The following is a 12954-nucleotide window of genomic DNA, read 5'->3' as shown; positions in this document are numbered from 1 at the left end:
AACCCGACTGAAACATCAGGTTAGGCATTAGATCAAGGAATCAAAGGTAATATTTTAACATGCTAAAGGAATTCTGCCAGCCAGTCATAAGTATCAATCCATCACAATTATTAGAAACAATGTGCTCTGCAGTAGTGAAGAGATACAGCCAATATGTAGACACACACTAAATAAATTCCCTCTTAGACTGGCTGTTTCCTCCCTTACCCAGGCAAATACAGAAACTGTTTATACAAAAGAGAAACGCTGAGAGATGGAATTCTACACCACACAGTTTTTTTTCTCGTTTTAGTCATTCCTGTAAGTCTCCACGTAGAGTTTGTATCAGCACCCTAGTTTTTCTCTTAAAAACACAGATCAGCCTTGGATTTGGGGCTTTAATATACACAGATTTCGATTATAACACTAATAATTACATATAGGCATCAACAAAAACAGCCGTTGGGGAGGAAGAAACAAGGGGTGGAAGTGGCAAATTGATTCAGCCCAGAAAACGGACCTCACCTTAGTATTTATGCACTATGGATTCCCACTTTTGTTTCTATTCGTTTTCCTATCTTTTCCAGCCATATCTTCATTAGCAGAGAGAACGCTGGAGGCAGCCCCTCTCTCTTTCCTGTAGCCATTTGCTTTACGTAAACCAGCTAGCAAACCGCTCTGTTCGTATTGATGTAGACATTACCACAAATCGCCACTTAGGGACCTGAACGAATTGACTAACTGGTTTCAGATCCAATACACATAACTTGATCAGACACAAAGTTTAAGTACACTTGCAGGCGTGCCAGCTGCACCTACCGGGAAGTGACTCTGGCTGCCAGCTTCAAGAGGTCCCCAGGGGACCTGGGAGGAAGGCATGCAGACCTGTGGGTGAGGCAGCAAGTCTGAAGGTTTCAAGAAGAGCAGCCCAAGGCGGAAAGGAAGAAGGCATTCAGGACAGGAAGTAAGGCAATGTCAAAAGCCACATGGACACGACAGTCCAGGGTGCACTTGATACAACTTTCATTAATTTGGCTTTTTATCCTCCATTCCAGCAGCTCTAAAGACTGGGAGACTGAGTGTCAGATGACATGGGAGATGAACTCAGATCAGAGAAATCTCAACAGGTCAAGGATTAGTTGCATGTATACCTGCCCATCAGGCTGCCAGGCATCAGGAACAGTGGCTTTTGAGTTAATTGTCGTCTCAGTACAGGAAATGACCTGAGTAGAACTGGCAAAGGCCTTGGGAAGAATGACCAGCACTGACCCTGAGAGGTCAGGGCTGGTCCTGGTGTGGTTGAGGCTGAGGACCAGGGGAGCTAGTTTTTCTTAGGCACAGCAGGTCAGCCCAGCTCTGACTAGTTCCCTGACTATGCCAGAAGTGGTCATTCATTTCTAACCCAATCTGACTGTTATATCATTAGCTGCTTCTCACTTCCTTGCAGTAGAAACTTTTGTTGTTGTTGTTTTCCTCCAGCCACCTTGGAAATGGGTGTCTGCTCTTCTGTGACATGAAGCTTTTCCTTAGAATATTATGTAATAAAACTTAGAAGGCGGGATATGCAAGTGAAGAGGTTTCTTGGGCATGTAGCCATGGAAGTTTTCAGGAAAAATACATAAGAAAAATCTGTCAGTTCAACTGATATGTATGAATCTGTGTGTGTGTGTGTGTGTGTGTGTGTGTGTGTGTGTGTGTGTGTTTGTGTATTGGAGTGGGGGCAATATTGATAAAGGTGAACCAAATAGGATCCTGGCAATAAAAAAGAATGTATGGTCTGTTAGAAGCAGACCAGGCTAACAGCTGCAAAACAACAGGTGACTCAAGAAAAGATTGAAAGTTAGAACAGAATAGAGAGGAGTGATTAGTTGAGGACAGAGAGGTGGATGTGGGTAGATAAGAAGGATTATATTAGAGTAGGAAGCCCTTAGAAACTGAAAGAAAAATCCTGGTTTAAACACAGACAACACATTTATTTTATCAAATATTTATATTATTAAATGTACATTTATTTATTAGTTTGGTATTCATTTATTTCACGTGTACTTATTGACTACCTACTGTGTAGTCAAAGTGTTGTGGGTATAGTGAGAAATGATACAGACGTGGTTGCTGACCAAGTAGTTTATAGTCTCACAACAATTGTCTAGGAGCAGATTATCAAAGGCTTAATGCATCATCAGTGAAAGCTTAATCCTTACGAATGGAAATAGTTTAATGTTAAAGATGGTTTTAAAAGTGATATAATAATAACAATAGCAAATAATAGTGAAACATATTGAGCACCTATATGTACCCAGGAATTGTGCTAGAGAATCTCTATACACAGTAAGTCTGTAAAAATTGCAAATAAGTTCCCCCCAGTTGAAAAGCCACTGAGGTAGACCAAACAAATTTATTCTAGTCCATAAGACTCACTATAAGCATGCATATCATGCTATATCATGATATGTACACCTGTGCTACTTTTCCTGTCAATGGGGATCAGTGCTATGCTTGTAATAATAGACACAACGAAAATAACTCTGATATTTGGATACGAAGTAATAATAATGCTAAATATTTCTGAACGTCTTGGCACTAGTTACTTGCTTATAGTTTGAAATCTTTTGAGACATGTTCAAAATAAATTATACAATTTTATTTTAAAGTCTGTGCCAAAAACAGTTGGTGCTCACCATTTTACAATAGGAATTGGTCAATGCTTCATAACTCTGTGTTATTAAAAATATGAGAAACTGTCTATCTTTGAAAAATATATTTTTGGAAGTACTGGAATTAATGTGTTGATTCTGGAACTGGATAGCTCACTAGATGTGATAACTGATGTTATTTCTCTATTCTGAGCTACAGTGAAATTCTTGTTAGAATCGTTAGCATGTCAGCTGGTGGTACTTCCAGTAAGTTAACTTTAAGGTAAAAAATCTAAAGGTTTTAAGATATTCTTCCACAAGGATTTGAATAACTGCAGTAGAATTCTGTGAGAATTGATTGTAGAACAGAAATTTGTAATAATTACACAAATTGTTTTTACACTTGATATGTTTTTCATATTTACATAGCAGAATAGAAATACTGTTATCATGTTGTGATTTTTACACTTGATATGTTTTTCATATTTACATAGCAGAATAGAAATATTGTTATCATGTTGTGATTTTATTGAAGTGTGGTTCAGGCAAATTTTGACATTGTGGAAGATGATCTGATCCTTGCTCTTAAAAGAATGATAATAATGCTGCAATTACAATGAGCTTTGTTTTATTCAGTTCAAAAAAATTGAAAATATTGTTTTAAGCATTCTGAATCAGAACTTTCTTCCTTAATGTAAAGTGCCCCGCCCCCAATTCTATTTTTAAGAAAGCAAGGGGAAACTATATTGAAACCAGAAATTATTTGTGAATATTTTTCCTTAGAACTGAATAGAGAAGAAAGATTTCTAAGATAATACTGCTTAAAGAAAGGAAATTGCTGGCAGTAGTATTTGTTGCGGTTTAGATCTGATGCATCAGCTAACAAGGGTGTATGATGTTAATTGTTGAATTATTCCAGAGCTTTGAAAGGCAAATCTCAGTGCTTCTATAAATTATGCTGGATTCAGTTGGAAAAAAGCCCTAAATGGGATGATCTGGAGAAGATATGGAATCATTTCTACGTTGCTCATCTCACTTTGTCATAAAATGATCTTTTTAATGAACTTTCAGTTCTTAAATCATATCTTAATGAGAACTTGCTAGCTGGATGGGATAGAAATAAAGATCAAATATAGTTGAATGTGCATATAGATTTTCATCAGGAATACATTAGCATCCCAAACATAAGGAAAGGACAGAACTTTCTTCTCTCCCTGCCAGATTCAAATGCTGTAATCAAGAGTCCATTTTCCCTAATTAATATATTTCAGGTTTCACAGAAGGTCTTGATGGTATTCAAATGGTGAAATCTTTCTGGATAATCCCGGGAAATTACTCAGAACCTTGAGAAAATGTGGAGGTCTAAATAACTATTGAAAATAGTGATAATAATATTTGGAGTTTGCTATATAGTATGTACTGTATACTGTGCTAAACACTTTGAATGCATGATTTTATTTCATCATCACAACCATGTGAGATAGGAAGTACTATTCATTTTACAGATGAGGAAACTGATGTCGCCCAAGGCCATCAGCCAGTAGGTGATTCAGCTGACATTTGATTTTAGAACAAATGTCCTTAATCACCACTCTTGCCTTGACCTCCAGCAACTGGACATACAATTAGATACCAACTTCAATAGTGGATCCAGAGTGATGGTAATAACAAAAATAATATCTGGACTGACAGACAGCTTTTGCTGGGTTTTGTATGCCCTGATATCCAGCTTCGTTTTCTGGGCATCTCATGCTTCCCTAAATCACCGCCCGGTTCCTAGGAGGCAGCCATTAAGATTCATTCACCTGCTATGTCCATCCATGTCAATACCAACACCTACTCCCTTATCCCTGCAGTTCCACAGGATGGACTGACCTTGCCACGGCCTGCCATATGGCCATGGGATTCCAGCTGGTGTAGGCTCCTGTCATTCGTTCCATCATTCTGGCCTTCCCTCACCCCCACTCTAGCCTGTGCTGGCCCATGCTGCTCTTCTCATCACCACCATGTTGGGCTTTACCTCCTTCCTCTGCCTCCCTCATGGCGGCTCTTCCCAACCTGCTGTGGGATTGTTACAGCTCTGAGCAGGAGCCCTAAAAAAACGGCCCCATTTTTTTTTTTTTTTTTTTTTTTTTAGCTTTCCCAAAAATGTGGCCTTGTTCTCTCATGTTCTTCTGGGCTCCTCTCTTGAGGAACTTGTATCGGTTACCTATTGCTGAGTGACAAATCACCAACCCCTCATCAAAACCAGAAGCTTAATATATTTGCCCACTCATCTGTCTGTGACCATTTAGGCTCAGGTGGGATGGCTCATTTCTGCTCCACATAGTGTGGGCTGAGCTCACTTATATGTCTGGGACCTCAGTTGGGTCAACTAGGAGAGCTGAACCTCTCTCCATTTGGTCTCTCATCCTCAAGGAGGCTATCCCAAGCTTTTTTCACATGGTGCAGGAAGGATTCCCAGCAAGCAACAAGAGAAGACAAACTCCAATGCATGAGCACTCTTCAAACTTCTACGTGCATCACATTTACTGAAGTCCCATTGACCAAAGCAAGTCACATGGCCAAGACCAGAGTTAATGTGGTAGGGACTATATAATCACATGGATACAGAGAGAGGTGATCCATTGAGCCTGTGCTATAACAGACCTTAATAAAAGTCCTAGAAGTGGTTCAGAGGATGTTGGAGTGACTCTGTCCTACAATGCCACACCCAAACTGTTCACCATCAACTAAACTCTTTCATTTTATATTTAAGGCTCTCACCAATGTGTCTTTCTTCCCAAATTATATTTTTATAAATCTTTTCAGGAATATTCTCCCTATTCACTGTCCCTTCCCATTTCCTCAAGGTCAAACCCTTGCTATTTCTAACTAGCAAGCTATTGCAGCTTAAGGAACACTCTTCTACCATACTCCAATCTCTAGTCCCATTCCCCATCATTTCATTTCTCCTATTGCTATTTTATAGCCTTGTTTTTCCAAGTATGTTTGATGCTCTAATACATGTATGCCTAAGATATAAATACTCAGTAACCTGATTGGATGGGGCTTACGGTGAAAGGAATTTGCCTTAGTGTTTGTGAATTCCCTGCAAGGGCTGAAGTGGTCTTGTTCTGGGTTATGGGTAAAGCCTGAGATCGTGAAGTGTGCAGAACAGAGCACAGCATATTGAAAGATATATTCTTTGCAACATTTGCAGACATGAACGAATTCTATTTGTGAAGAGAAAAATAGAGAAGAGAGACCCTAGATTCAGCAGGAAGTAGAATGAAAACTGCATGACAAAACCCATGAGATCAACAGGCACCATTAAGTTAATATGGTATTTGGAATATTTGCTGGTCCATCTTTATGTTAGGGCTCACTAGAATTCTGGAATTCGTAGGCGTTTCCTGGCAAGCAGGATTCCCCAGTGTAAAAACAGTGGTGGAGAAGTGTTATCAAGTGATTCTTCAGGACCTCAGCAAGGCTTTGGGATAATCAGATGACATTCATTCCAAACATGTATGGCTCAACTACTATTTGCCAGGTATCATGTTAGGTCCTGGGGGGCACAATCATGAACAAGAGAGAGGCAGTCCCTGCTCTCAAGGAGCTCACAGCCCTGGAGAAATGGACAGACCTTTAAAGAACTTCGTAATAATTTCTGGCACCGAGGACTGTGGAGCAAGTAGAAGGGGGCTTACCCCAGACTTGGGAGGTCAGAGAAGGCTGCCGGAGGACGGAGCATCAAAACGGAGCTGCAGAAGAGACCACAGGTCAGCCTGACGGGGGTGTGTTTGTGCCTGTGCATTTGTGCACGTGTCTGTGCGTATCCATGCAAGTGCGTGGGTGACAAGAGTGTGGCAGCACACAGGGGCAGCCCTGCAAGCAGAGGGAGTAGTTCGTGCAAAAGTAGGAGGTGAGAGGAAGCACCTCCTGTGTTGGTTTTATAATTCTGAAACATTTAGTGTGGTTGAAATTCTGAGGAAGTTAATGAGAGCGACTGGGAAGCCTGGATGCTGCAGGCCTTGTCAAGCATGGCAAGGGGCAGAAGTCGAACAAAAGCCTAGGCATAGTCACGAAATGTAAGCACGTTTCTACCAGAAAAATTGTTTCCTAGAAAACAAAAATTTGCAAATGCTAAAGTTTTTTCTGCTCTCAAGTTCCTCTCCAAAGAGACTTGAAAAATGGTTTATACCTAACAGTTGAGTGTTCTTCATTTGAAACTAGTTAGGAATCGGGGGCTGGGAGAGGCTGCATAAAGGAACATGGGCCACTGTTCTGTGTGCTCGTGGGCCTCCCTCTCCACTCAGCTCCGCTCCCTAGATCATCCGTCGGTCACATCTGCAGAGACACTGTGCAAGCAAGTTATCAATTCCTCTTACCCATTTTCAACCCTCTTTTTGACTTTGCTATGACCTGATCTATTTTTAGTCTTTCTTATGTTTTCGTTAATTTTCCAAATGTGTACAACTAGCCATTAGTTCTTTCTCTACCCTTTGGAGGACAAAATTGGCAGGATTCGTTTGTAGCTGTGTCTCTGAGGATACTTCAAACCTTATACAATTTTTTTTTGTTTGTTTGTCTGATTTTAAAGACGTGTATGCAGCTGTCTCCATTTATCCAAGTGGAAGATTCCTATTCTTTTCCATGTATACATTGCACATCTTTAGGAAAAGTAAAATAAAAATAAAGTGCCAAAGCAATGCATGAAATGTTCCTATGTCACCGGAGGAAAATAAATGAAAGACACTGTCGTTCCAGAGAGGACTTTTCCATTGAAGGCATTCCTCTGGCAGAACAAACAGATGCTAAAATAAAGGGACATTGGAAATTGATTGCTTTAAAGGAGAGGGTGCTTTTGGAAGTATGGTTCTTCACATTTTAGCTTTTGGAACATAGTTTTAGCTGTCCCTCTGATGCCCTGCCTCTCATCTGGGGCCATTTGGCCCCAAGCTGACCATTTTGCTGCACTCACCCATGCCACACAAAGGGGTGAGCTCATCCCAGTGTCATCCGATATTCCAGTGGCCCATCTGGTCACTCTTGGGGATGTAAAATTAGGCCGTCTCAAAGGGCTGCCCAGAGCTAAAGTCTCCAAACCTTTTCCACATGAGTTTGGGGCTTAATGCATCATAATTGGAAGGTGTTAGGCTGATAACTGAATTGTTAAAACGGTCCAGCCAGCCAGAACCTTAGACTCGTTGGGAGTGAGATGTAGGACAAAACCCAGCTATGGCCCAGGAGGTCGGGTCCTCCTGACAGCTGGATTAAGGAGAGGACGCTCCTCAGAAAGATGGGTTTCTTGGACACCTTGCTTCCAAAGCCATCCTCATCCAGGGCTGGGGGAGGCTGCACAGGGAAGCATGGGTTGGCTGTTCCCTGTCTGGACAGACCCTGCCACAGTGTTTGCTCAAGACCTCTGCACCCTTCTTACCTGCAGGCCCCGGGCTCGGGCACAGAACAGGTCTCCTCACTGGAACCCCTGTTCTTTCCCCTGGCAACCCTGACATTCTTGCAATCAAGTCTGCACTGTCTAGTGAGGGATTTCAAACTGTTTTCTTATTACTAAATGGAGAGGTATTAACAACACAATGCAGAAATTAAAAAAAAAAAAAGAAAGAAAAAGAAAAAGAAAGAAAGGCTGAGGGTGAGGAGTTGGGGGAGAAAAGAAAAGACAGCCGCCTGCTCTTTTCTTCTTGGTATTATTATTTGTGACAAAGCCCTGGGTCCATTTTTCTTCATAATTTGCAGGACTCCTAATGGGAACAGCACCTCCCAATTACCATGGCTGCCAAAGGCTAATTTGGTTACCCTCCGGATCCACAATAGCGAAACTGTGTCGAGTCTTTGTGGATATTTGCATACTATACATACCAGGAATGTAAAACAGCTGCCTGGCCCCTCTCCCACTATCATGGCAATTATGGGTCATTAGCTAGCCCCCCCCCCTTTCTTGTTCTCATCTTCCAGGGTCTGGTAGGCAGTGGTAGGCAGCTGACGGATTTGCAGAGACAAGAACCGAGAGCGGAGCTGCGTAGCCTATTTATGAAGAGTCGGAGGCTGACGGACTGCCACTCGAATTGTGCTAACGCGGCCCTGTGCTTTTATTTGTGATTACCTCCTCTTCTTTTCTTCCACCCCCTCCAGCCCGGCCCGGGCTCCCCCCTCTCTTTTGCGAAGCTTCTCCGAGAGTCAGTGACGGCCCCACACGTGTCTACGGGTAGGCTTTTTCTAGGAAGCCCGGCCTCGACTTCTGGGAGAGGCGTGTGCCGGCACTTGGCACTGGGGACACACTCCGAGCAATCAGGCCTGGGGCGTGCTGGCCAGCCCAGACCGCCCGGGCTGACCCACATCAGGAGGGGGGATGCTTCGTTTTTTAAGTTTTCTTGTTGAAGCTTAGCTCCAATGGAGTGGAGGAAAGTGGGAAGGCGTAGAACGAGAAAGGGGCTTCACCACCACCGGCGCTCTCCTTTAGAACAATGTGTTGTGTCTTGCGGTAGTTAATGGGAAGTTATAGTTTTGAATATAATTTTTCCCCCTTCAAGCTGCTAATTTTATTGACAATATGGATAGATTGAAAGACCCAAAGCTTTTGTGTTGTTTTGTTAAAGCAAATAAGTGAGGCACAAATGTAAATTACATCTCCAGGTTCACATTAGAGGTTTGCAAATAATACTGAGCTAATGGTTATTGCAAAGGAAAATAGCACTGGGATCAATATTCTATACAGTGGAAGGCGATACCTCTCTCTCTTTTAATCACCTCATTGCAGAAATGGCATTGAAATTTGAAATCTCATTTTCTCCATTTGTACAAATTGAACATAAATCACTATGAGTGAGGGGAGGTGGCAGGCAGCTTCACTCTTTGCTGGATTGCATTACTAATTAGTGTTGGGCTAAAGCAGTGCACAGCCTGGGAGAGGCTTTGCTAGACCTCTGGCCAAAGGCAGGATGCCCTGGATATGTTGTCGGGAGGGGCCCTGCCCCGCGAGTCGGGAGTGGGTGAGGCTGTGGTCAGCCCTGCAAAAGAATGGAAACAAAGGGCAAAAGGCATTTCAGACGCTCTCTGGCTTATAGCATTTTCTGTGCTGGGATGGCTGCTCCCCGCCAATCCCTAGATGTCAGTGGAGTTGGAATGTATAGGAGGACATCATGTTCCCAATAAGAAGTGAGGTGTCAGCTTCCAAGTCTTGCCTTCGTGTCTGTAGGAGTAGGGACCAGGGCCCCCCAGGATGAAAAGGTTTTGCTCAATGTAGGCGCCACCATGTAACCTCCCCGAGCCTGCCTTCCGCCTACCAACGCAAGCACCACTTCCTTCCCTCTGTCCTTTCCTTCCTTCGTTCCTGAACTTTATATACTTGCACTGAGTGGCTGTAACAGCTCTAAGCCGGGTGACATGTTATCTCCCAAGGATCTTCAGAGACATCAAAGGGCCTCTGGTATTGTACCCACTTCAGCTACATATTCTCAATGCCACAGTGTACTTGACTCACGGGGTTATCATGAGAAAAGAATTCAAGATCTTCTTTTACCTCCCTGGGCTGAATTATCTCATGGCCTTGCATTTCTGGCCTGGGCAGATATGGGGGGAGAATACCTTATATTAAAGGTGACCAAAGGTGGGTGAGAAAGTTGGTATCTGAAATGTGGGAATAGGGAGCAAGGGCAGTGGTGGGAGGTGTCCACCGGGCTTTGGAACTTTTGGATTTAGGACTTTGTTCTTGAAGGTTTGAGAAGACACAACGCAGGGAAGGGTTGTGCAGAGCTCTCAACTCATCTTTGCCCTGCTGCTTGAATTAAGTAACGTTCTGCTGGGTGATTAATGGAGGGTGTTTAGTTCATTAAACTCGATACCCTGAGGGCAGGATAGTGGTAAAATATTTATATATTTAGATGTGAGGCTGCTCCCATAAGGGCCAGTGTGTGCAGATTAGCCCCAAATGAGACAAGGTAGTGTCCATCAGGGTGGGGCCTCAGTGATGGCCATTGATGCCAGCATCCCCTGATGCAGCCCACAGGTCACCATTAGAATGAAGAAAGGCACCTTTTCATTCTCAGTAGGACCACCATTAAGGCCACAGAGGATCCAGCTGTGGCTAAGCAGGATGTCCGGCTAGTCCCAGAGACAGCCAGGGCACCTGCGCCATTCCAGGCACACTTCTAACCTCTTCCGCCTGCCACTCCTCTGTGCCTGGGGAGAAAGGAGGACAGGGAGAGTCCCATAGACTTATCAACACCCTGAGAATTTCCGTTCTTTTCCTCATCCTTAGCAGTGGCAGGAGGAGTTAAAAATAGGGGAGGCTAGGGGGAAAACTGGAAACAAGGTTCATTATCTAAGTTCCCTCTCATCCATTTCAATAGATGAAAGCAAAGAAAATACAGCACACCCCATCCAAACAGTAAGCAGGTGGTGGCTGCTAATAGAGAAGAAATAAAAACCTTTTAGAAATCGGAGCCAACTACAAAAAACACTGACAAAGTGGAATGAAAGTTCTGAACAATCGGTTCAAAGAAAAAGGTGTTTGAAATAAACCCTTAAAAACATTTCAAATGCTGAAGGAAAAAAAAAAAAACTAGCTGCTTTCGATATTTGAAGCAAGGATGACTTAATCGGGAGAGAAGAGTTTTTGGATTGTACTTAAAAAAAAGAAAAAGAAAAAGAAAAAGAACTGATGGGTCTTTGGAGGCAGGGGCGCGGAGGACCGGGACCCGTCAGACACACGTGTACTGCCTTGCCGTGATTGCCAATCACAGGTCCATCACCAACTCCTGGGCTGACCTGCGGCTTTTAACCTCCTGTGCCTCCACTTGCCCAACTATAAACTGGGGTTACTAATAGGCGTGTCCTCTTACCCCCAGGTCCCTGAGGAGGTATAATAGGATAATGGAGACCTGATCCTGCTGATGCAGAATGAGTAACTGCCATTTTGTGACCTCTGCCTTTAGAGGCCATGCAGGTGTCCTCCCGAAGACCTTTGGGGGACTCTTCCCCTTTTGTGCTGAGTTTTAACATTCATTCATTTCACGTGAGTTGTGCCTGCTTTATGCCAGGTGTGGCGCATGATGACAAAACGAGGAAAGCATACCGCCCCCTCCCTCAGGTTGATCCCTGGTTGAAGGGGGCAGGGAAGTGAACAGGTGATTCTAACACAGAGTGAGGAAGCATGGGATGCCTGGGGAGCGCGGCCCAGACAGCTTTCCTGAAGGAGATGATGACTGAGCTTGTTTCTAGCACAAGGGTGAAGAGGCTGGGTGTTAAGGCTGGGAAAGCACCTCGGCTAAGGGAACAGCACGTACGAAATACGAGAGGGTTGAGTTTAGAGAACGTCAAGAAGACTCTGCGGCAAAGGATTTGAGGCCCAAAGGGCAGAGTGAAGACAGAGGGAGGAGCCTGGAGTGGGAAGCAGAGACGGTACCAACAGGCCTTTGGGTAAGTCAAGAATTATACTCAGTTGCAGTTTATCATTGTGGAGGCTTGCCAGTCAACAGCAACCCAGGATCCTTTTATTTTTCTGAGCCACCATCCTTAGCAAGTGGCTTCCATCTTCAGGTTCACCTCACTGGTAAGGAAGAAAGGTAGTACAGACATGGCACAGGCACCAAGCAGGCTTGAGCACAGCCTTTTCCGACGTATGAGGGAGTATGGATTTATCGCAGGTGTGGTCTGTGACCATTATCTTGATGAGATTTGCATTTATCTTGCATCCACACACTATCAAATATTGGCACCTCATCTTTCTGTTTTATGAAAGGGCTAGGAATCCTAAGGGACAGACGGGTACACAGAAAAATGCTTAGAGAAAACAATATGAAATTTAGAGATTTGTTGCAGTGAAAATAAAACCCAAGAGTTCTAGAACATTAGGTAACTGCACATCCCAATTTCCCCAGGGGAGTCACGGTGTATGCCTGTTGTCTCAGCATCTCATGCAGCTTAGCATTTATCCGGATTTTACTTTTATTATTTTTAACAAAGTTTGCCATTATTAATTGTTGGATTAAAATAAGCCAGGAGGGGCCAGGTGGACCTCGGTCTTGCTCCGCTGGCTCCTGCCAAGGTTTTCATCTAGTTGTGTGTAAAATGCATGTTCAGTAGGTAGAGTGCGCATTTTAACTTGTGGTTAAGGCCGAAAACTACCAGGGATAACCAGTCTCTCTTTTCCCACTTTGTTCAAGGCACAGGGTAATTGATGTCCTCTTCAATTAGTGCAGCACGCAGGATTCTTGCTGATGATTCAGAGTGTGCTCAGCTGTGAGCCTTGGGGTTCAATAACCTCCTGGACTCCAGTGGCAGAAACAAGTGGCCGATGCTGCTGCCCCAGCTGGCTACCTGTGCTGTAGCCAGCATGGGC

General features: G+C 43.6%; 1 long non-coding RNA gene across 1 annotated transcript in view; it reads left to right on the top strand.

Annotated features, from left to right (window-relative positions):
• Nucleotides 1-11211: 11211 nt before the first annotated feature.
• The window catches only part of LOC107511921, a 179777-nt gene continuing 178034 nt past the window's right edge, over nucleotides 11212-12954 (top strand). Inside the window, exon 1 of the long non-coding RNA XR_001597173.2 lies at nucleotides 11212-12032. This is a non-coding gene — a long non-coding RNA (uncharacterized LOC107511921). The remainder of the gene's footprint in view (nucleotides 12033-12954) is intronic.

The sequence above is a fragment of the Rousettus aegyptiacus genome, unplaced genomic scaffold (genome assembly GCF_014176215.1).
Source record: "Rousettus aegyptiacus isolate mRouAeg1 unplaced genomic scaffold, mRouAeg1.p scaffold_m13_p_14, whole genome shotgun sequence".
NCBI lineage: Eukaryota > Metazoa > Chordata > Mammalia > Chiroptera > Pteropodidae > Rousettus > Rousettus aegyptiacus.
This window is presented reverse-complemented; position numbering and strand designations above follow the sequence as displayed.